General features: G+C 34.6%; 1 protein-coding gene across 1 annotated transcript in view; it reads left to right on the top strand.

Moving 5' to 3' along the window:
- Positions 1 to 5,608: 5,608 nt before the first annotated feature.
- The window catches only part of LOC111502620 (retinol dehydrogenase 14), a 119,639-nt gene continuing 98,713 nt past the window's right edge, over positions 5,609 to 26,534 (top strand). The window contains exon 1 of the mRNA XM_074170872.1: positions 5,609 to 5,721. The gene's annotated coding sequence lies outside the window, so the exon portion shown is untranslated. The remainder of the gene's footprint in view (positions 5,722 to 26,534) is intronic.

Consider the following 26,534-nt stretch of genomic DNA (forward strand, 5'->3'; position numbering starts at 1 on the left):
GTTTGCCTCCCAAATAGTCTGTTCCACCATTGAACTTCCCCCGACAACAGGGAGGCCGTGGACTTTTGAGTTTGGAGTGTCTACATGACAGAATGGTGCTGGATACAGCCTGTAAAGTCGTCAGGAGTTCGGATCCCCTTCTCTGCATGGTCCGAGACCATGAGAGAGCAGAAATTGGAGCATTTCTCTTAAGAGCAGCTGCCCGAGAAGCTGATGAACTCGGTATAGTTTTCGACACTGAACGAGGTGACCACAACTCTGTCACCGAGTTGGAACCTGTTCACCAACCAAAAAGCTCAGATAAAAGCCGCAGAGATCAACTCACTTCTGCGGAAACACAAGGATAAGCCAATGCATGGGTCTTCTTCAATAATACTGGAGACCTTGGCTTATCAAAGCGCCTGACCTTCGCTTTTCTCAGGTTGAGTGGGCTGAAGTCGGAAACTGAGGGGTTCATCATGTCTTGCCAGGATGGTGTTTTTAACACCTTAGTCTACCGCAGTCGCGTGATGGGTATAGAGGTTCCTGACACCAGGTGCAGGGCCTGCCGCGAGGCGCCCGAGACCCTAATGCACTTGCTATCAGCATGTCCAGCATATGCGGTCTCGGCCTATATCCATCGACATAACGCGGCCCTAAAATTGCTATACTACCATCTGCGGCACTATTACGGTATTGACGAGACAATGGTGTTGCCCTACGCTCCAGGGGATATTGAATCCGTTGTGGGGAACGAGAAGTGCCAAATTTATTGGAACTATTTGTTTCCCACCCGCAGGCTCATACAAGCTAATGAGTCTGATGTAGTCCTTCTCGACCACCAGACCAATACGATATTTGTCGTGGAGTTTTCAGCTCCTGGCGAGATGAATATCGTCAGAAAGAGATTTTCTCTTCGAACTCCGCAGACTCTTTCCAGATCACTCTGTCAAGATGGTTGTTCTGATATTATTGGAGTCCTTGGTTGAATGATGTCTTCTCTACTCTCGAATCTTAAAATCATACCGGCTTGCCGCACTAAGGCAGAACTCTTAGCCGCACAGATGCAGAAGGCTGTCATTCTTGGCTCATTGCGCTTGCTCAGGGCACATGATTCTCGGACCCAATGATCACTCACCCCACGGTGTGGGGAGTGGTCATTGGTTGATGATGCTGGCGCGCCCTCCCGAATGTATCGGGGCTTCGGGGTTAGGACCTGACCTGTGCACACTACGGTGGAAAAAAAATATTATTCGTCAGTACCGGGCAGGCGGTCCTCGATTGAAGACAAAATGTGAAAAACCAAGAAAAGTACTTGATAAAAATAACTGTGTTAACGCAAGCGAGACATAAGTGGAACCACCTATTGGTGTGACACCCGGACGTCACGCAGGTAGCTACAGCTGTCTACGTGGTTATGTTAGACGTAGCCTGGGAATTCTAGGTCTTCTAACTGGAACCACAAATGTGCAATTGGCTCCTGTTGTTGACTCCGTGCGTTTGTGTTGTTTTCTGCTTTCGACAAACAACTGTTGCCCATCTCAACACTGCTTCACCGCGCTGATGAGGCCAATAGGCAGAAACACATGTCCACGGTTTGCCCCCTTTTTGGAGTGTTGTGTCCACTAGTTTCATTTTTGATTTGTGTCATACAAACTCTTCTTCTTCAGGGCAGTAAAATTGAGTTAAAAACAATTAATAAAAACAATAAATCAAACATATAAACTGACGAAGAAAGTTAACCATGTTTAACGTTCTGATCGTTGATATATATATATATATATATATATATATATATATATATATATATATATATACAGGGTGTCCCTGGACTTCCTCTTTTCCTCTCAAGAATATATAGATAGGGTCAAAATATCACCAGTACTTCATATAACTTTTTTTCCTAAAATCCTTCGTTACCAAGTAACGGGCCCTCGAAGTTACAAAATGAAAAATGTTTTTCTTTGATAACTTTTCAAGTGAATATTCAAAATCATCCAAATTTTGGTAGTTGACTAAACAAATGAATTCCTTCGATGAGCTTTCATGAAGGATTCATTTGTTTTGCTACAAAGTCAGGAACGGACTACCCCCGATGGTCCACACCCCAAAACTTTGAAATGACAGATATTTTTCAATAATTTTCAACAAATTAAGGTTACTTGGACAATTTTATGAATAAAAGTACTCGTGTGGAAAGTCGATCGGAGCAACAAGTCTTGATAAAAATGTAGTTTCACTCGACGACATCAAACCCGCTCGTCCACCATTATTTGAAATGAATAATTATCAAAGCAGAAATAATAATGATGACGTTAATTCAACAACATTTATAACAGGAATAATACAAAGTATGCTAAAATGAAGTCGTAAACAAAAAGCACAGTACCTATATGGAAGTTTAAGTCACAATTGTGATAGCAGATAGTTTTTCAAAAGAAATATCAAGTTCTGTAGATTCGTGGTGTTTTTAAACTAACAAGCTACTCTACTATGAAATATCGAATTCATTCCATATTTTGTATGTACATAATACGTGTGGAATAATCACGTTTCGTGTTGATCAGTTATCTGAATCTCATGAAACTCAACATTCGAATGTTTCAAATTCTTCTTCACAGCTAAACTGTTGAGGAGTTTCACTGATGATTATAATTTTATGGGAGAAATTCTTTAACACGAATCTAAATTTAGCTGAAAAAACGCACATCGGAAAAAATATTTACTATACTAATAAAAAGCAAACGAATGAACTACAAAAACGGCTGCACATGATCAGGTGAAAAATATCCAGGGAATAATTATGTTCCATTTCTTTCACAGATGTTAATAATAATGATAATAATGATAACGTTAATTCAACAACATTTATCCTGAGATGTCTACCATTATTCGAAAATATTAGTTTTTAAGGAAAATGGAAATGATAGGTAAAATGTTCATAACGAATTTTTATAATGCAAACACGTTTAACTAACGAAACTCAAGAGCCTCAAGAGCAAACAGAAATGAAAAATCCGCTACAGAAACTGCTCGATATGACCACCTTCTCTCTCTATACATTTTCTCAGTCTGCGAAGACACCCTCTCTGTACTTGAAATAGCATTCCAGGGTCGTTTCGTATGGCTTCACAATGTAATGTTATTCTATTCAACAATGCATCTCTTGTGTGAATAGGTGTAGCGTAAACAAGGCTTTTTAGATGCCCCCACAGAAAGAAATCCAATGGATTTAAATCCGGAGACAGCGATGGCCATGAACATGGCCCACCTCTACCAATCCATCTATTGTGGAAAATATGGTTCAGATGGTCACGCACAATCAAACTAAAATGAGGAGGAGCGCCATCATGCATAAACCACATATCTCTTCGGGTTTGCAATGGAACATGTTCCAAAAGTCCATTCAAATCGTTCTGAATGAACTCCAAATAACGTTCTCCATTCAATCGGTCCTGTAGAACGAATGGTCCTATAAGATGGTTTCCTATGATACCAGCCCAAACATTCACGTTGAATTTCCGTTGGTGTTTGGTTTGCAATATCCCATGGGGATTTTCTTCGGCCCATATATGGAGATTATGAGAGTTGATAACTCCATCTCTACTGAAACCTGCTTCATCAGTGAATAAAACTCGATTAATAAAAGTCATATCCTCTCTTTGCCTATCCATGAACCAATTGGCATATTCCAGTCGTGCTGGAAAATCTTGAGGTGTCATGGCATGTACCTTCTGGATGTGAAATGGGTGGAGCAGTTGTTCCCTAATTATTCTATGAATAGTAGACTTGGATGTATGGAACTGTTCTGATAGATTTCTGATGCTCATTGAAGGATCATCAGCGACGGCTTCCAAAATATTTTCCTCCAATACAACGGTACGTACAGTCCTAGGAGCGCCCTCACCACCTCGTTTTGGCAAAACTGTACCTACAATAACATCAAAATAAAACAACGTGCTCAAATTAATTATCAATTATTACATACCTGTCTCCCTCAAGCTGCGATCGACACGCTCGAATGGTTCTCTTGACGGTACCGTTCGATTGGGAAAATGCTCGGAATACAGACGACGAGCTTCTGCAGCATTACAAAATGCTCGTCCATAAAATACATGCATATCTGCATATTCATTGAATGTAAACTGTTCGGCCATATCAAAAAAATCCAAAATATCCTATAGAATATTGACAATACAATGATAGTCATATGACAACGCACCACTCAACAAAACAAAATCGCATTCCAGTTTCTCATTTTTTATCAAAACTTTCTAAAAGGTTTTTTGTCAACATCTGTGAAAGAAATGGAACATAATTATTCCCTGGATATTTTTCACCTGATCATGTGCAGCCGTTTTTGTAGTTCATTCGTTTGCTTTTTATTAGTATAGTAAATATTTTTTCCGATGTACGTTTTTTCAGCTAAATTTAGATTCGTGTTAAAGAATTTCTCCCATAAAATTATAATTATCAGTGAAACTCCTCAACAGTTTAGCTGTGAAGAAGAATTTGAAACATTCGAATGTTGAGTTTCATGAGATTCAGATAACTGATCAACACGAAACGTGATTATTCCACACGTATTATGTACATACAAAATATGGAATGAATTCGATATTTCATAGTAGAGTAGCTTGTTAGTTTAAGAACACCACGAATCTACAGAACTTGATATTTCTTTTGAAAAAATATCTGCTATCACAATTGTGACTTAAACTTCCATATAGGTACTGTACTTTTTGTTTACGACTTCATTTTAGCATACTTTGTATTATTCTTTTTTAAATGTTGTTGAATTAACGTTATCATTATTATTTCTGCTTTGATAATTATTCATTTCAAATAATGGTGGACGAGCGGGTTTGATGTCGTCGATTAGAACTACATTTTTATCAAGACTCGTTGCTCCGATCGACTTTCCACACGAGTACTTTTATTCATAAAATTGTCCAAGTAACCTTATTTTGTTGAAAAATATTGAAAAATAGCTGTCATTTCAAAGTTTTGGGGTGTGGACCATCGGGGGTAGTCCGTTCCTGACTTTGTAGCAAAACAACTGACTCCTGCATGAAAGCTCATCGACGGAATTCATTTGTTTAGTCAATTACCAAAATTTGGATGATTTTGAATATTCACTTGAAAAGTTATCAAAGAAAAACATTTTTCATTTTGTAACTTCGAGGGTCCGTAACTTGGTTACGAAGACTTTTAGGAAAAAAAGTTATATGAAGTACTGGTGATATTTTGACCCCATCTATACATTCCCGAGAGAAAAAGAGGAAGTCCAGGGACACCCTGTATATATATATATATATATATATATATATATATATATATATATATATATATATATATATATATATATATATATATATATATATATATATATATATATATATATATATATATATATATATATATATATTTATCATTCGACGACTTGGGAAATTGAAATATCGAGTAGTACGTCTTTTTTATAGCTTCCGTTTGAAAATTGATTGGAAACCAGGTCATTATTTAGGATGTTTCGCTAATAAACTTGGCAACATGTATTTATGCATATATCTGGGGTCTGAAGTCACTTATCGCTAAAGAATTATTTATGGCTATAACTATTTCCTGTATTGAGGAACCCTTTTAATTCGAGTGACTTGTGTGTGTGTATCTGTGTGTGGGTGTGCATTAGTGACATATCCAAGAACATATTAGAGGTGACATCCAAAGAATAAAATATTAGAAGTGAGTAGATTTATATTTACTCTTATTGATACACTACAAATGCTATGGTGAAAATTTTATGATAGAGGAGTAAAATTGTTATCATAATTATGGAGGTGGTTAGAATTTATCATAATAATGAGACCAACCTTCTGATTGGATATGAAAACCACAAAAGTTGTAAGAAATAACATTTTGAATATTCCAAGTGTAGATAGTAGTTGAAAAGTAACAACAAAAAAACTATAGAATTCAACACTATTCAAGAATTCCAATACAAAATTAATTGGTGAAGAAATCAACAACAAGACTTATGAAAAGTTTTTCAAAATTCCACTACAAAATAGGGAGTTGAAGAATAGTAAAATAAATTTCTGTAGATACTTGTTGAATGTTTCTCACTAGGAGATCTAATATTCTAGTACAAGATTTATGGTGTGGAAAAAATATGGAAGCTACAGCTAATTTTATAAAAAAATCCACAACCAAATTTATGAAAATTGATTTAAAAAATACAAGTTGGAAGATTCTTCAACAATTAAAATACGAAAATTGTAAAAAAGTGTTTTCCCAATTGCACTACAGAATGTTTTGGAAATTGATTGATTCAATTCTCGTCGTGATAATAGCTGAAGAAGTAGTTGTTTTCTGACGAGTATTCACCATAATAGTTGTATATGAGAATAAAAAAATGTGTTTATTACTACAAAAGAATTTTTGTTTATTTGACGAAACTTTATGAAAATTAAGTATTATGAATGATCACGATGAAAAATGTTTTCATTACAAAGTTCAGAAACACGTATATAATTCTCATTATAGTATCTACGATATTAGCATATATTTTGATTAAGAGTTGTTCAGGAAATAGTTATGAAATTTAATGTGAAATTTGTTTTCAAATAGTAGATAGTTGAATATTCAGAAATTCTCGTTTCATTTCACATTTCAAGTCGAGAATGAAATATGATATTGGGAAGTATGAGGCGGATAATTGTCACGGTTATTAGGTCATCTACATAAAAAACGAATTGATACACTACAAATACTATGGTGAACATTTTACGAGAGAGGAGTCAAACTATTATCATAATTATGGAGGTGGTGATGAAATGGTAGAATTTTTCATAATAATGAGACCAACCTTCTGATTGGATATGAAAACCACAAAAGTTGTAACAACTAACAATTTAAATGTTCAAAGTGAAGATAGTAGTTGAAAAGTAACAACAAAAAACAACATACAAAATTATTTGGTGTAGAAATCAACAAGACTTGTAAAACGTTTTTTAAAATTCCACTATAAAATAAGGAGTTGAGGAATAGTGAAATAAATTTCCGTAGACACTTGTTAAATATTTCTCACTAGGAGATCCAATATTATAGTACAAGATTTATGATGTAGAAAAAAATATGAAAGCTACAACTAATTTCATAACAAATTTCACAACCAAATTTATGAAAATTGATGGAAAAAATACAAGTTGTAACATTATCCAACAATTACAATACGAAAATTGTAAAAAAATGTTTGCCCTATTCCACTACAGAATGTTTTGAAAATTGATTGATTCAATTCTCGTCGTGGTATTAGCCGAAAAAGTAGTTGTTTTCTGATGAGTATTTACCATAATAAGCGTATGTTGTAGATATATATGAGAGTTAGAAATGTTATTATTATTACAAAACAAGTTTTGTTTATTTGAAAAAAAAATTATGAAAACAAAGTATTATGAACGCTCATGAGCAAAAATGTTTTCATGATAAAGTTTAGAAACAAACGTATATTTTTACGCCATCATTGACTGCAAACATTATCCGGTTATAACTGATAAAATGTATGTATTGAATCATATTCCAACTTGAAAATATTATAATCGCACTCAGATGAGATGCATACGCTTTATTTAGAATTGTAGTAGTTTAAATATTTTGTCTCAATCAATTGGGCTGTTGTTTGTATACTAATTAAAGTCATATATTTGAAACATTTTTCGAAGTAATTTTTTATCACGTTGAAGGTTATAGCTATGAGTCATTAGTTGGGTACTCATTTAACAACGAATGATTATACAGTGCAGGGAGTTTTACTGTTTTAATACATCAGAGAAGAAAATTTCATTGAATTTAAGGTACATTTATAAGTTTCATATACACATAGCAGTTTGAAAAATTGTTCATCAAACCTGGCATTGTTGAAAACTGATTTGATAATTGAATAAATATTAGAAAAAATCGTGGCAAAATGTCTATTGCTTACACAACTCAGCTACAGTCTCCAATATATGCTCAAATGTTTTTGTGTGAACACATATTTTTCCGTCGCAGACAAATGTACGTGAAATGTCACGACACTTTGTTGAAGCAAACAAGAAAAATAGGAGACTTTGTTTATCAACCCCCCACATATTGAAAGCATGAATATGGTATTTCGCAAGAATCGGTTTTTATATATTTTTATAGTATAAATCTTGGTATTATGGTAGGTTACAAGGATCAATTACGTAGGTAGGGGAATTATTGCGTACCACTTTTTAGAATGTTGCTAGGTTCAAGACGAAAAGAGAAATGAAAATTTATATCTTCTTTACCACTTTTATTTGTAACTAATGTTACTGCAGTTTCGTCCTATATGGACATTTTCAAACTTATATAATAAACATTTTTATAGTATAAATTATAGCATTTTGGTATGCCTCAAGGTTCAATTACATCGGTGAATTGTGATGTGCCAGTTTTCATAATCTTTTTTATAAATTACAAGCGCGGTGTACCCAAAGGCTCAGTTTCACGAATATTTTATAGTATAAATTATTTCATTTTCATATGCAGCAAGAATAAATTACATAGGTGAATTTTAGTGTACCATAGTGGTTTCGAAAATATTAGGTTATAACTTTTGATGGGGACTGAGAAGGGATAAATGATACAAATAAAAAAAGCAGGGGGGTTCCTTGATAATTGAACAAGTAACCAAAATGTTATAACTTTGATGAAGACTTAAATAGAATTCGAAACGGTGTGTGCTGATGATGAAGAAATAACAAACATGTTGAAACTCTCATAAAGACTTTGATAAAGTTTGAAACTGTGTACTCTGATGATTAATAAACCAAAATAATGGGGCTGTTACTGAGGAGTGGGAAGTGAAAAAGGTGAAATGTAGGAGCACAAATATTTATTAAAAATTCAACAGAGGAAAGGAACATTGAAAATATTTTTCATGTGTATATGAAATAATTTTTATCGCTATTTAGTTTACGCTTTGCGCAGTATGGGTTGGTTCGGCGTACTAAGTTTTTTCGTGTAACTTTTGCAATTTGAAAAGTTAGAATTAAGACATTATTACTCTTAGTATCCATGAGACAATTGTATCATTTTGTCATCAAGAACTTTTATATCCAGCACTTTTACACAGCGACGACAAAACGTGTTTCACAAATCCTTAGGTAAATTCGAAAACTTCAGGTTTTTTTTTAAATGTGTTAGAAGAACCTACCTTTCCCTGATAAAAGTCAGGTATAAATAATGATTTTCATCCACCTTTCCCTGATAAAAGTCAGGTATAAACAGTGGTTTTCATCCAAAGAAATTGTTACTTGAAGTTTATCAAAGAACTGTATTTTTTCTAGTTGTTTATATGTATACACATCCTTTTAGCTAACGATTATTCAAAGCAATTTTGAAAACCTCAAAATTTGGGCATGATACTATCCATATGAAGTTGTATTTCGATACAACATTTTTCATTGTTTAGTTCAAACAATTTCATTGAATTATTTTCACTCCAACAAGTCTATATGCGTAATTGCACCAAAGTCGTGTTTCAATGCTCCATTTTCTCTCTGCTTCGTTCGAAAATTTCTATTGCTGACTTCCATTCATATGAATTCGTGTTTCAATAAATTTTTTATCGTTTAGTACGAGTTCAATCTTTCATGCAATATTTTTGTTTGTTTAATTAAAAATTGTCTTTTTAATTAAACAAATCTTTTAAAAAAGTGTATACAGGATGTTTCATTGACGTTTGTTAAAAGAAAAATTATACAAGGTGTTTCAAAATATATTACAATAAAATGATAATATAAGATGACGCGTATCTCAGTTTTCAACGTGCGATCCCTCAATGTATACATGATGTCTCAAAATGCATCATTCCAAAAAAACATGCCTGCATTAACGTGTTCCAAAAAACAAAGCGACTGGACTGTAAACAAATGCTGATACCTCACCTCACAATCAGCTCACTTTTTTTCCTTTTCTGCGGAAGCCCATGACGTTTTAACCACCTTTTTAATTGTTCACAATTATGAGCCTCAACTGAATTATAAACAAGTGATGCACCATCAATGGTTTTTTCCAATAATTTATTTTTTTATAGAGATAATATTCTTTGCCCAGCCATTGTTGATTAAAACAGTACGTATGTTTTGAATTACCGCCATTTCAATATGACGGCTACGCTTGTGCTCGTCTTATGATGAAAAGGCATATACGAGTAATGGAAGTGTATATGAACCCGTTAACGTTTGAATTCATTAAAAACTTCTCTGTATGAAATAAAATGAACTCGAAAACCATGGTTCTATATGAATTCAACGAGGTATATTCTCAAATGTTTCTCGAAGGCTCATGAACCCTAATAAAATAAATCAATCATGCATTCATGCCACCCACCAAAAATAAGAAATTCCACGTTATATATCAGTCATATTTCCACCCAGTCTCTCTTGAATGTATGAGACAATGTACTCTTCCTAATATTCCATAACTACGTATTTTTGTTAAAATAATTGACACTTGGCAACACCGCTGTAGAGACGATCAATTTTATTGGTCAACAGACACGCGGCCAATTTAAACTCTCACTCCTCGAATTTTTTTTTCTGCAAATTTAAAGAGGTATTGGACCGATTAGGCTCGTTGAGTATAATATACCCATAACTCGATCAGTCTATAAGCAAACCAATATCACTATCAATAGCATGAAACAAGCCCATTACCTACCACAACAAAGAAGAAGACTTGGAAGACTATGGAGAGACAATATCAGAAAGATGATGGGAAGATTATGTGTTAGAATAAGAAGAGTGAACATTTTCAAAAACACTTGTCTATCCCAGTGTAACGGTTGGCTATTGTTGATATTTTCCATTGCGCTGGATAAAATCAATCGTAGTCAAATTATCATCACAAGGAGACACTTTCTTCACTAACAACTCCAAGCCGACGAGCATAATATTTAATATTGTTAAATCAAACGAAGTTTCCATTACCACAATAATAAACTCCTAAGATCAGGTGATATTAACGTTATTATGTTTACAAGGTGTGGAAACTTTGGAGCTCGTGTTTACTTCAATCACAGCGGGAAATGCAATTTCCCAGACCTCTGCTCACACTGCGGAGATGAGAGTAATTTGCACGGTCGATCTTTATCTTCCACATGCCCTCAAAAGTGTCTTCAGAGAGCAAATTCATTCTTTGTATAATAATACCACTCTGATAAGACGTGAAATTTGATAATCGGCTTCCTTGGGTTGTTAATGAAATGCAATTGTAATCTTCTCATTTAGATGACCAATTATTTTTCTTCTCCGTGGTATTATTACATTAATTTCATTAAAATGAATAGGTTCCCATTTTTTTCGTAAATTGAAAATTTGTAATATTGCACGGTTAAGTATTGAGCAATAAAACTACTATAAAGCAACCACTACAATTCAAAAATCATGAAGCTAACTGAAATGTTTTAAGATGGGTCTTAAATTTTTTTTCTTTTGAAGATATGAACAAAAAAAGTCCAACATTGAGAATAACTGAGATGAAGATGGCTGAATGAAGTTATATATAATATTGCAATTTTGTGAATGGTTCATAATAACTACACTGCAGAGATTCCTACAATTTTCCCAAAATTATGTACCATTCTCTTGAAACTCCATTGTATGTTTCGATTCAATTATTTATAATCCCAGTTGTAGATCTGTTGAAATATATTTTTCCGATGATCTGCTGTCGTCCCTCTACGAATGACAACCTTCAAAAATCGAAACTTATACGAACTAAAGATTAGAGAGGTATAGCCTTTTAAAATGCGATTCCTAGGTAACTGAAGTGAATATTTCAGGCATTCACTATAGAGCTGATTGAGTTACTGAGTGTAGATTTCTTTTGAACTACCCAACTAAACCTCAGTCTTGAGAATTCTGAATGTATCAAAAAAAGTCTTTGAAATGCAACAAATATAATTTTTAATAATTTTGTAACATTTAGCCCGATGTCTAGATATCATTACACCAGGCTTTTAGTCAACCCCTATTAAAAAAGAAAATTTTCAGCCATATATTTTCCACTTTTTTTTCGAATGCGGATTATCTTGGATCTTGGACTGTTTATATGTCAACAGTGTAACTGAAAAGCCATGTTTCACACTTAGGAGCTGACCTGGCTAAATGAGGGTTTGTGAAAAACGGATGTTTGAGAATTAGAAGTGCCCCAAGTAGATAACCGTCTTTACTCTGTGTTTGGAATGTATTCAACTAGCTGTTACCTGAATCTTCATTGGCGTGGACTGAAATTTATTTTTCGGGAAGCTACTTCCTGTGAGCATTCAATTCACAGAAATATGTCAATCATTTAATACTTTCCTGAAAATATCATACTCATATTTCAAAAAAATTCCAATGGAGACTGAATTTTATATTTCTGAAAATTCCTTTTCGTGACATCTTGAAATTTTGTTCATCGAAAGACTCCATTCATTAGATCTTCATCTGATAACACAAACTGCATAAAGTGATGAGAACATTTTCAAAAAAATTAATTCTAATGAAACTACTACTTGTGACAACCTGGTATACCGAAAAAAAAATTCTAGTGAAGGCTTAAATTCATTTCTGTGGAAACTACTTCTTGTGATAACCTGGAATTTCTCTTATCGAAACACTACTCTGTTGACAATGTCACTCTTCCAAATCAGTATTACCAAAAAAACATATTTTCTAGTGAAAAGTAAAATTTATTTCTTGTGAAAACTACTTTTTGTGACAACCTGGTATTTCGCTCATCGAAAGACTCCATTCAATACATCACACCTTGACAATCTCACTCTTACAAACCAATAAAACCATTTTCTAAAATATATTTTTCAGCAAATACTGAAATATACCTTTTAGGAAACTACTTTTTGTGACAACCTGTATTTTGTCCATACAATTTTTATATTTGATAGATACTTTTCTGAGATTAGCGCACAAAGAAGCACAGACAAACAGACAAAAATTCTCAAAATAATTGTTTTAGGTTTTTAGGACAAAATTTTTGTTCTTTATTTTTTTTTTCATGAGATGTAGAATCGAAAAATACATATAACCCCCTATTTTTCACCCTTCTATCATCAACCCTATTTTTTGTGCGAGCTAAGGATTAACGAAGTCTTACCTTTTAACCTATGATTCCCAACACGGGATTTATCCAATAGAGTTTTTGAACACACTGTATTTGCTAGGCATGCATAATCTACAACTGAATCTCCGTCATTTGAATCCACAACGGCTGTGCAACAGCACGCGATTAGTCAATTAAAAATTCATGAGAAACGTTGTCGAAGACATCATTTTTAATGGCAAGTTCCAAGGTGAAAATGAATTAGTACCACGAATCCCTATTAATAATAATACTAATAATATTATTTTCTATCCAGTAGAACACAGGATTATAAAAAGAAAAAGATCTATCAAATACGCTACAACATTTTCTATGAAAACTAAAATGGCAGAGTTCATCTTGAATACCTGGAGTGCACAAAGATGGTCTTCCACTCAACCTTTGGACAAGCAGAACAAAAAATCAACAGACACAACTAATCAAAAATTGAAATAAACTATAGAAATATGTGCTGATTCAAACAACCGGTTTCAAAATATTATAGGATTTTCATATTCTAAAAATCATTTGAAATAGCATTGTAATTAGTCGATGTATTATAGGAAAAGCTTCTCTCAAACATGATAATTTGTGGACTGGTGGTGTTATAGTACGTTTCAATCTAATATTAAGATTGTGAACGTCACTGCGGAACACAATCTTTCTGTTAAGATAGGAGGGAGTTTTGGTATCAATTATTTTATGATATGAGATGGAGCAGTGAAGTTTTCGGCGAGATTTAATATTTAGCCACCTGGCTTCTCGTAGCTTATAATTGATAGGTTGAGGGCTACGAATACCATAGATGAAGCGGAGACAATAGTTCTGGATTTTTTGCGTAAATGTTGCCGTAAGTCGAAAGCTATAGCCCGTATCGCAATGAGTAAAGGTAGAAAGAACTAGAGACTTGCAAAGTATTTTTGCAATGACTATGAATAAGGACAAAGAATGTCCGTTTGTGGCGTGAGTTTGAGCATACCATGTTTTCACACGGACAATTATACGTGGCTAGCACTCGAGTGGGCAAGCCATCCAGATTTTTCGTGTTCTCGTGACAATTATTTATAGTGAAAATCATACAATAAACTGTATTAATCACTGTATTATTTGTAAGTGTTATTGTTTTTGAGAAATAATTTATGAAGCAAAACCCGTTTTCCGGGTCAGCTAGTTTTGTCATATAGTATAGTATAATATTAGTATAATCAGTATAATTTCCCTACGCCAATGCAAGAGACAGTCATTTCTAACAATTTAGGACCTACTATTTTGACATTATATTATAGTTACTTTTTATTATATGTGGAAGATTACAAAATTTATGTATATTAAAAAAAATAAATCACATTCCTTGACGTATTTTTTTCAACAACCTCATAATAGAAATATTTGGTCACTAAAAAAATGAAATATTGTTTTTTTAATTCATATTGAAAATCTATCAGCTCCTCAACATGTGAAGGTCGTTGCAATAGCAGAAAACAAAATCCAATCATCCAATAATCAGCGCCGAGTCCTTCATCAGTTTCAATTAACTACGGAGTCTCAACTCATTATCATCTATTTCCAGAAATTCTTGGCTAGACCGACTTTTACTGTCTAATTTCTCAAGGATAATGATTTGCGCTAGACGATGTTTCCATCAAATTAATTACAATTGATTCAGGCGCTGAGTTTATCTAATCGCTGAACTAACGACGTAATGTCTCATTTCATTTTCTGAAGGATATCGTGGCTCAAATTAAATTGAATGATCAATTGAGAAGTGCTTGCATTGCACAAGTACCGTTGTGGAGTTTGTTCAAAAGTAACGATGTGAGGAGCTTTTCTCGAAGCAAACTGTTGATCCCATTTTAGAACTTGGGTTTTAATTGAAATTTTGGCATGTTTGACAAGTAATAACAACACCAACTCAATATTGACAACTCTCTAGAATGTTATGAAATTTCTAGGGAAACCAGATGAATTTATTTCAGGAAACACTCACTTTTTGAAATATTTTCATTTCTGCAGGTACATTACTCCAAACAAAGTTGTGAAAACTGCTTGAATTTCAATTAATTAAAAATGGTTTATTTTTTGGGAAAGATAAGTTTTTAGGAAAGAAACTTTATCACTATCTACTTTTCCGTTGTATACAAAAAATACGAGAAACTTTCCAGCAGAAGAAGTAAGTGAATAACTCAAATGAAAGATATGTAGGATACACAAAAGTTTCTCTAGAATAGAAACTGGAAGACAAAGTTCAAATTCAAAGGATATGAACATGAATTACGCTGGATTCACTTTTCTTATTCGGTCAGTAACTCCAAGCACCCGTAATGGAATTGAAACACCGAAATCAACTCGGGTTTATTTTGTTCAAAATTGGCTTTATTATTCAACGTAATCTCCATCAAGACCCACACAATCATTCCAGCGCCCCTCTAACAATTCAATACCACTTTTGTAGAACGATTTGCCTCAAAATAGGGACTCGGTTTCAACAATAACCTTTTCATTCGAGCGAAATTTCTCACCGTTGAGCATATTTTTGAGGTCTGCGAATAGCCAGTAGTCACTGGAAGTCAAATCTGGCGAATACGGTGGATGTGGTAGCAATTCGAAATTCACTTCACGCAGTTTTGCCATAGTTTTGATTGACTTGTGACACGGTGCGTTGACTTGATGAAACATTTTCTTCTTTGCATTATATGTGGTCGTTTCTTTGCAATATCGGCCTTCAAACGCTCCAATAACGCTTATGTAATATTCGCTGGCGATGGTATTTCCCTTTTCCAGATAGTCGATGAATATTACACCACGCACATTCCAAACCACTAAGATCATATCCTTTCTAGCAGATTGTTATACTCTCGGGCTCCCCACTTAGATGACATTCGTTTTGATTCCTAAGTGAAGTGATGGATCCATGTTTCATCCATTGTCACATATTGACGCAAAAATCCGGTTTGTTATGTTTGAACATGGCTAAACACTGCTCAGAATCATCAAGACGTTTTTGTTTTTCGACAACAGTCAGCTCGCGCGGCACCCACTTTGAACAGTTTTCTCATAGTGAATTGCTCATGCATGCCAACACAATTTTTCGATATCAGCTAACTCATGCAACTTCACCTTTCGATCATTCAAAACGATTTTGTGGATTGTGGATTTATTTATGTTTTCTGGTGTTACTACCTCATTTGGACGTCCACTGCGTTCTGCTTCATCGGTGTCTCTACCACCAAGTTCGAAGTCAGGAAACCAACGTTTTCTCATTCGCGAAGTCCTCATAACACTTCACAAACCATTGCTTCACTTGAACAGTATTTTTCTTCAGAAAGAAGCAGTGTAAAATTGAAACAAGAAATTGTTTTGAAGTTGGAAACCCGAAGCTTTGGGTTGATAAAAAAATATTCTAACTATTTATTGGGTCACCCAAAGGCGATTGTGAAAACCAACAATCAAAACGTCGGAAAGGGCTTGGAATCTTGGAATTTAAGTTTTTTTTCTCAAAATAATTGTTATTTTTCAACTAACCTTTTTATTTTTCCAGTAGATTCTTTCAGGGATTTCAAATCAATATGATATTAGACAATGGAAGTCCGAATTAATAAAATGCACCACGAAATATTGTCAACCACCTTCAAACAAAAGATGGAGTACGTGTTTTCAGACAGCAAGTCAAGTCAAGTCAAAAATGTTTATTAGCTTTTAAGAATAATTACATAATATTGTAAGTGTGTTTTGTGTGGGGCCCTGCTATAGGCTTATGCTTCTTCAGGGTTAGTCAGACAGCAAAAAATAATGGTCAGAATGATATTTGATCCAGAGTTTGATTCATTCGAAATCCTTGTTCATCTACACAAAAATTATTCAAAGTTCAAGAAAACATTGCGATATGCATGAGTATGGAACAAGAAATTATGATAGTTTTTAACGTTTGTTTGAAGGTGATTGACAATGTTTCGTGATGAATTTCACTAGTTCGGACTTCCATTGTCTACTATATAAAATGATTTGAAATCCCTGAAACAAGTAACAGTCATCACCCGAAGACGATTGTAGATACCAACAATCGAAACGTCGTGAACTAACGTGACTTGGAATCTCTACACTTTATTTTTATTATTTTCTTTTTGCATTCCTTTAATTTTTATTTATTCAATTATTATATTTTTACTTGTAGGTTATTTCACTATCATTTCATTTCAGGTTTATTGTTGCTTAATATAATTGTTATTTTCAACTATTCTCTTTTTTAATTATTCTTTTTTACTTGTTTCAGGGATTTCAAATCATTTTATATAGTAGACAATGGAAGTCCGAACTAGTGAAATGATAGTTTTTGTCAACCAAATTTTAGGCACATGTACTACTTGCCGCCTAACCAACTAAAGACAGTATCAATGAAGAAATTTCAGAAATAATTGATAAAATTACTGTTTTTATAATTTGAGCGAGTTTTTATGCATAGGTATCTTTCGTTTCTATTTTAATTTATCTTTGGTATATTTTACACTGCTCTGTCAATATTTCTTTTGATTATTGAGGATCCTAAACACTGTATTCAATGGTATAAAAAGGTAATATATCTATTTGTCTATCGTTTAATCCATCACATATTCTAAGATCTCGCAGTTTCATACCAAATTTGGTGATTCTTCCATACCATCAATTTATTAAGAAGGGGGATACGATTTCGTTTTTTGTTCAGACATCTCCAGCAACTCATTTCATGAGGCATTTGCAATTTTTTACAGTGCAGAACAAAGTACGATGTTAAAATTGTAACTGAGATTCTGGAAAAATGAAAATTATTGGAACTCAAATTAGAACTTGGCGTGTACCAAAAAAATTATTTCAACAACCACAATTGTCAACATTAATAAACATGCATTATATGATAATTCATAAACATGAAATGAACCTGAAGATTGAAACCTATAACATATGCAATAAATTAAAATGTATGCAACTTTCGACAATATCCGCATTTGCATCTCTCACAAAAAATGATAAAATTTCATTAGCAAACTCCCGATCACAATGAATATAATGATTGTGATTACGCTACCACGAAAACTTGATAAGAGTTACTTGTGGGTAATGATCACTTCTAGTAGCTCCCTATAATATTCTCATTTGCAACTTTCACAGAAAGACAATAGAATTTCATTAACAAACTTCCTATCACAATAAATATAGTGATTGATTATTTTACGCTACCAAAAAAATTTGATAAGAGTTAATTGTAGATAATGATCACTTCCAATAGCTCCCTATAATATCCTCATCTGCAACTTTCACAGAAAACCACAGAATTTTATCAACAAACCTCATATCCCCTGAGTGGAAGAACAACTCAGTAGCACTTGTGCTAACTGAGATGAACTTCGCCTTTTGTTATATCAGCAACTATGTAATTTATCTAAATATTTGTATGCAACTACAGCTGGGAAACAATAAAGACGATTGTTATTATTATTATCATTATTATTATTATAAATATGGTGATTGATTATTTTACGCTACCAAGAAAACTTGATAAGAGTTAATTCTGGGTATTAATCACTTTCAGTAGCTCCGTATGATATCCTCATTTGCAACTTTCATAGAAAAACAATAGAGTTTCATTAGCAAACCTCCTATCACAATAAATATGGTGATTGATTATTTTACGCTACCAAGAAAATTTCATGAGAGTTAATTATGGATAATGATCACTTCTAGTAGCTCTATAATACTATCATTCGCAGCTTTCACAGAAAAACAATAGAATTTCATTAGTAAACCTTCTTTCACAATAAATATAGTGATTGATTATTTTACTCTTCCACGAAAACTTGATAAGAGTTAATTCTGGGTAATGATCTCTTTCAGTAGCTGCCTATAATATCCTCATTTGCAGCTTTCACAGAAAAACAAGAGAATTTCATCAGCAAACCTCCTATCATAATAAATATAGTGATTGATTATTTTACGCTACCACGAAGACCTGATAAGAGTTAATTGTGGGTAATGATCACTTCCAGTAGTTTCCTATTCCACAGTTAAATAATGCCTTTCACGTATGAGTTCTGCTCGACCCCAAAGACCGCAGTGACGCTTTACATATTTGCATGTCAAATGCTCTTAGCAAGATAATAGGTAGAATGCAGAATTCAACAAGACCGGGCGCGGTTCAACACAAAGGCAAGGACGTACATTGAATATTTCAGGAAGGTGTTTTGTAGTTGTTTCAGCTTCAGTGAGTTGAGACCTATCATTCCATTAATAGCACTGCTAGTTGAAGAATTTTTCAGAATAATTTTGAAACGTCCATGTGAGTTCTCAATTGTAAGTGATACGCTCGTTCAAATTCAAAACATTCATTCAATATTCAGCTCAACTAACACTTCTTACTTCAACTATACTGCATAGTTTTTGTGCTCTTTGGAAGTTCATTTCTTCCAAGTCTCCGGGCTTGGCCTGCGCCATAGTTAATGGCTCATTGCGTTTTCAAGAAAACCATTCCAACAATCTTGTTGACTGTAATAGTTTGATTACAAATATTTTCTTGAATCTGTATCTGTAGAGTAGGGAGGGTGAGAGTAGACCCCCAGCACTTAGGCCACATGTGACCCATTGTACATCCTACCGAGGAGTTATCCTGCTAGGTCATCGTCCATCCTCTCCTTTCCAAGAAGGTGGACAGGTCACTAGGAGACATCTACTTTATATTGGCAGGTGTAGGCCAAGACTCGCCGAACACACACTCTCTTTGGCAACCTTGAGGTGTCTCACGGTGGCCTCCGCAAAGGTTTTGGAAGATGCAGCGACATTACTGTCATTGCGCGGCTTCTCCAACATTCTTGGGGTTCCCTCCGTGGAGGTGCACAAGTGAGGAAGCTTTCCTGCAGAGGCAGCCGGTTCCTTGCCTTCATTCAAGGCGAAGCTCTTGGCTCCCGCCACAGGAAGGGCCCTTGCTGTTGGAGGTGGAGTGGGGAAGGAGGAAAGTGCACTTATAATTGCTGCCTCTCCTGCCTCGTTCGCTCTCTTTCTCCTTTTTTGGCCTCGGCGCCGCAAATGCGCTTTCGCCTTGGCCTTTGTATTACATCATGAGGTGATCTGCTATGTCCAGCCTCATTCCAAATGGTAGATTGGGGTGGACATTTCTGTTCATCCCCAGTCACCGCCTTAGATTGAGGTGAGCACTTCTGTCCGGGATTGGTTTTTGTTTTTGTTGTTTCTGTTTTTGTGTTTGTTTCATTCATGTCTGTTCCCACGATTAGCAAGGAAAGAGTTGGTGTCACCTCTGGTAAAGCCCCGCATTACCAGAGGTAGGCTGATTACAAAGAGGTTTCGCTCAGTTCCCAATGGAGATTGTTCGTAACCGCATATCACCGCGGCCATTCAGCTCTCGGCACGATTCCTTACGCATTAGCTTGGGTAGGCTGATCCACGAAGGCATGTTTTTCAAAGGCTTTTGGGGAGTTTTACTTCCCCTCACCCTACTTATTTCTGCCACTGACCAGGAGTCCGGCGACCCCATCCTTAACGCCACATTGGCTTCCCGGGCAAGGCCTTCAGTCCCCTGGCCGTTCCCCTATCCGCCACCTGTTCTAGAATATTCATTATATTCTACTGGACCTAATTTCCTGACAATACTCTATAAGAAAGTGAATATTTCGAAATGAAATTTCCATTATATATTATACTCATATACACATATACACATTATACACGATAATGGTAACTGGCTAGCGAAACTCCCCTTATGAGACACGTTTTTTGTTCTTGCATGGACAGAATGATCTAGACCAAAAAGGTACCTACAAAATGCATGCCAATTTTGAACTAATAAACCAATTTTGAAACGTCAGTCACCACATTAACAAATAAATTCATACATATTTCTGTCAAATATTGAATATTCGTGTTTTCTGTTTTTGTTATTGAGTGTTTTGGGTTTCTTGTTGTTGTTCAACCTTTCACAATCTGAAAAATAAATATTGCTTAATCAATAGAGATTCTGCTTGAGGGTGAGAAAGGTGTAACCGAAACCAAACCAAAAAACGTCACTGAGTCACTAATTAAGTTTTTCAGACGTTTACATTGAACCTCTGAAGAGTCAAATTAGTCAGTAATTTTTGCCTATTAATGCAATAAATGACTGAAAGTATAACATGTTGATATCAAGCTTATTCAAAATGGCTACCGTTCGGAAAGTAGGTAATCTATTTCCATTCTATTGTTCTTCTTTGATAAACGTCAGAAAAATAAATATCACACTATATATGAATAGCTTAGAGAGTTTTTTGAATTAAACAATTTTTGGTGAGAGTTTTGGTCTCACATTTTAAATTTTCAACTATTTTTCCACAGACACAAGCTATTTTATAAATACGCTGATTCGGTTTTATAAGGGTTTTAATGTCAATGTAAATTGAGGGATGTCGCCATTACTAGTGGTAGGAGATTATCATGAAAAATGAGAAAATAAGAGAGTTTTTTTACCAGTTTTATTTGTAACTTAAGTTACTGCAGTTTCGTCCTAAAAGAACATTTTCATATCATGCATGTGTATAAGTTTGAAAATATCCTTATAGGACGAAACTGCAGTAACTTTCGTTACAAATGAAAGTGGTATAAAAGTGGAAAATTTTATTTTCTCATTTTTCAGAATTTCTTAATGTGTTGATAGTTCTTCTTCTTCTCTTTTTATATGGTCTTTGCTTCCCTTCGGCACAGTAAACCAGTGTTGATAGTTCTAAAAGTTGTTTTATTAACACGTTATTTGTCACATACGTGTGTTGTTGAATTTGAAATGATTATATAATCTGTATATGTGTGTCTTTTTCATATTAATTTTATGTGATAGTGAAAAATATGTCCGAAACTGTTCGTTTCCGGTATAGGGAATTATGTATAAAATATACCTCATAATTTCATGAAGAATTATTCAACATAAAATAAATTGAAGCCTCGATTTCAAAAAACTTGGTCATGGCCGTTTTCAGATAACTATGATGAATATGTAGTTTTTACTAAACAACTTGTGTGAAAATCCCAAATTATTGAAGTTCTTCTGTATCAAAACCATGTCACCGCATGCAAGTAAATATTGTTAAAAAAATTCACATCTACTTAGATTTCTGAATTGGAAATGAAAATATCGTGAATAAACGTACATCAGAAAATGAATGAAAAAAAATTTCGAAAATCACCAGAGATATAGAATATCAAATTGAAAGGGGTAGGTATATTGTTAGGAGGAATACATTTTTTGGGAAAGGAAGGTTTTGGCTTTTTACTTATCCATCTCCATACAAAAAATGTGGGAATCCGGAAGAAAAGCTTTCTCGAAACAGCTACTTCCATATAAACATTGAATTACACAAAAGAAAAATACTTTCGAAACAAATACTTTCATATGAGCACCGAATTATTCAAATAAATACGTTGCTCTATTCAGTTTGTATTCCAAACATTCGTAATTGAATCGAATCAGATATCATTCACGGGATTTCTACACAATATAGTAAATGTAAAATTTCACACACATGTAAAACTGTCATCCTCACTGGTGGACCTCCGATGTTTCGGCATGAGACACTTAACTTATGGCGTCTTCAGCACCAAATCTGGATGATATTATAAGATATATCATCCAGATCAATATTATGTATATTATATTTTATATGATAATGTAATGGACACTTTCCTTTGAAACCGAAAATATAGGTGAAATGGAATTACACATGAACGTAATTCAATAACATGAATTATAATTATACAGGGTCTTTTAATTATTCCACCCACAGAGTCTGAAATTTTATGTCACGCACTAAAGTTTACAAAAACAAATATATAACCCCAAATAATATCAACACCATAACTTCGGCCAGACGCATATTTACATTTGAATCGCCCTTTCTTTGCATACATCGGGGCTGTTTGCGATAACCTACCCTCAAGTTACGCTACAGCTCGGTGGCATCCCACTAAGTAGAGCTTATCAGGTTTATCTACAGAATATATAGTGACCCTTCCGGTTAATATTCCACAATACTTTGGTGAAGTCGAGGTCATGTACCATCGAGACAATTTGACTAGTTTAGAAACTTGAACTCGATCAATTCTCCTGGTAATGAGCTTTAATAGTCACGTGGTGGTGAGTTTCAGTGAAAATATGGATGGTATTTTGGAGATAAGCGGTTTATCTGTGTAAAGAAATAACTTAATGCAAGCATACTATGAAATATGTAATAGGCTATTCATATATCAGAATAAAAAAATTACTTTTCTGGAGAAATGTAGTCTTTTTAGATAAATCTGAGAATTTGTTCAATATGTGGTGGAATTGGCAAATAATTGATAAAAATCCATTACGTATTCAAGAAACACTCCATTGTGAGACAATAACTGAAGCGCAACACTGTTTCGCTATACAGAAGCATCCTCAGGCGTGTTCATACTGACTAAATTCTACCAATTTGTTCATAATATGATATGACATTTTAACAGTACAACAACAATATAAAAATTCTAGCTATTCGATGACTTATAATTTCACCAAAATTTAGATATAAACTAATTGAAAACTAATAGGTATTATAAAAGACATTTCACCAATTATTTAAATGGACAAGTAATGAATTTTACACCTTTCTCTTCTATTGAAGAGAACCCTCAAGTCACTCTGCCGAAGAATGGTATTTTTAAAGACAAAACACAAGCACTACAGAAGAATCTTTGATTCACTCTGAGAGCGGTGCCTATGCCATAGAAGCGATTCACATTGGATTTGATTCGCTGGAGTTTGAATCAATTTAAAAAAACGTTCTGGGAAAGTTTATTCCACATAACTGCAGTTCTACAGATGAAAGAGTTCCTGAACAGTGAAGTTTGAGGTATACTGAGTTCAATCTCAAAACGATGAGCAGCCACAGTCCATAGCGTATTTCTGATATATACCCCTCTTGGTGGAATCAAATGTGCCAAGTGACTTGAACACTTTCCGAGAAAGTGTCAATAGAAGAGAGACAAATGTCCAACCTTTTTTCGATGTTCCAGAATATCAAGGTTGCAAGTGATGTTCGCATCTCCAATTAGGCGGATGGCTCTTTTCTGGATGGAATCCAGCAGCTTCAGGGTGAGCTATACAAAAGTTGCTGAGGTGTGTACATTTTTCAGGTTCAGAACAGTGTTTGAAGCTTTTGAGAAGCAGCCTTTGGAATTTCAGCGATATGATTGTGTCATGACATAATGGTGTCCATTTTAAGCCCAAACAAACTTATCGAAGCAGAAAGCGGAATTGTCTGTATTGACATTATTATATCCGGTTCGGAAATATATTTTCGTGTTTTCGTGGCATTGAATTGAACCCGGTTACTTTCACCTCAATTCGAAATCACTTATAGATTTTCATTAAGATATGCAACCTCCCGCTGCCGGTGAAGATGTGCATCTGCTGCCGAATCCAATTGGAATCCAAAAAGTATAATGAGACAAATATGCTGTCGTTACCAGAGCAATATATTGAATTATTGTTTTTCCAAAAGGTAAATCGTTGATTTACAATAAAAAAATGTTTGGAGAAAATATGGACCTCTTGAGAATACTTGCGTTGATGTTATTCAAGAGATATCCATCGACAGCCACTTGCAGAAAACGTTCTTTCAGGAAGCTGCAGAGCCATATACAAAAATGTTTCGATGAGCCATAGCATCGAAGTTTGGCCAACAAACCATTATGGCACACACGGTCAAAGGCCTTAGAAATATCAAGCGCAACAGTTCTTGACTCTCCATGTTTCTCGATTGCGTTATTTCAAATATGGGTGACATACGATGAAAGCCATATTGATGATCACTCAAAATGTTGAAGCCTTCTAACAAGAAGTAATCTTCCAACAAGAAGAAAAAACCCCTTTCTTGTAAGACTGGTTGAGAAGTCTGCAAAATACTGGTGCGAGTGCATTTGTGCACTTTTTAAGTACAATGACGGGCACTTCATCAGGACCAGAGGCTTTATTGATATTGAGCTGTTTCAAAATCAGCCTGATCAGACGTTGACGAAAAGTTATTTACAGCATTGTGGATTCTATTGTGGAAATAGTGCCTTTCCCAGAAAATTGACTGTGGAGTTGGACGCGAATTGTTCAGCTAGTAGATTAGCTTTGAAAAAACTACCTTTATGTTATTCTATTTTTGGAAGAATATTCTTCTCGTTTGGCCAATACAAAGTTTTGGAGGAGAATCGCAAGTCAAATTAATACTGATCTATCCGAAACTGAAGTTTTGCCTTCTTTTTGTTTTCAATGAATTGATAAAGCTACCGTGTAGCGTAAATATAATTTATAATTTGTTTGAAGGTGGTTGACAATGTTTCGTGATGCATTTCATTAGTTCGAACTTCCATTGTCTAATATGATATAAATTGATTTGGAATCCTTGAAAGAATCTGTGAAAAATTGAAAAGATTAGCTGGAAAAAAAACAATTGAGGGGAAAAAAACTGATATTACAATGAAATAAAATACAAGCAACAACTAAAAAATAAAAAAAATTCAACCAATAACACGAGATGAAAATTGAAAAAATTATTAACAAGAAATGAAAATTTATAATCAAAAGATTATAAGCAAAAGTACTTCACGACGTTTCGATTGTTAGTATCCACAATCGTGTTTGGTTGATTCCTCCGAGTTCTGACTATTTATAAGTCATTGGAATGCTTTCACCTATCCCCTCTTCCCTCTTTCCGCTTCATCAGTTTTAGTGGGAGCTGACCGTTTGGCGGGAGTTAGTCGTGTTCCGCTCGATTAGAGGTTTCCATATGTTGCGTATATCTACGCTAGCTTGGCTAAATGTGTTATTGGACAACATATATGCGGCTTCTTTGAATATTCTCCTAAACCAGTGTTCCTCCTTGTGGATGATTTCAGCTTGAGCCCACTTGATGTTATATTGATGAGTCCAAACATGCTCTACTATTCCTGATTTGCTGGTTTGTCCTCTCTGTATGTGCAATGCAAACTTTCAATGGCCTCTTAGTTTCACCGATGTATGATTCTCTGCACTCGCAGGGTATCCGGTAAATGCAATTCTTGGAATCGCAGTTCGCGTTTGGTGGCCTGGTTTTCGTGAGGCTGCTACGGATAGTGTTCCCAGATCTGAAGCAGGTTCTGATGTTATTCTTGGACTCAATACTTCTCATCCTTCCCGACAATCCTCTGATGTAGGGAAGTACAAGTACTGGTTATGCCGGCTTCTCTTCCTTGCGAGGCTCTTGCTGTCTTCTATCTAAAGTCTGCTCCACCATCACTTTGAAATAACCATTCCGTTGAAGGTCATTTTTGATGATGCCTAGTTCCTTTTCGAGACCTTCCTTTGTATTACAGAGCCCGAAAGCACGGTCTACTAGAGTCTTGATGATTCC

The sequence above is a fragment of the Leptinotarsa decemlineata genome, unplaced genomic scaffold, assembly GCF_025532065.1.
Source record: "Leptinotarsa decemlineata unplaced genomic scaffold, Ldec_3_MD MMD2_tig00000008_RagTag_RagTag, whole genome shotgun sequence".
NCBI lineage: Eukaryota > Metazoa > Arthropoda > Insecta > Coleoptera > Chrysomelidae > Leptinotarsa > Leptinotarsa decemlineata.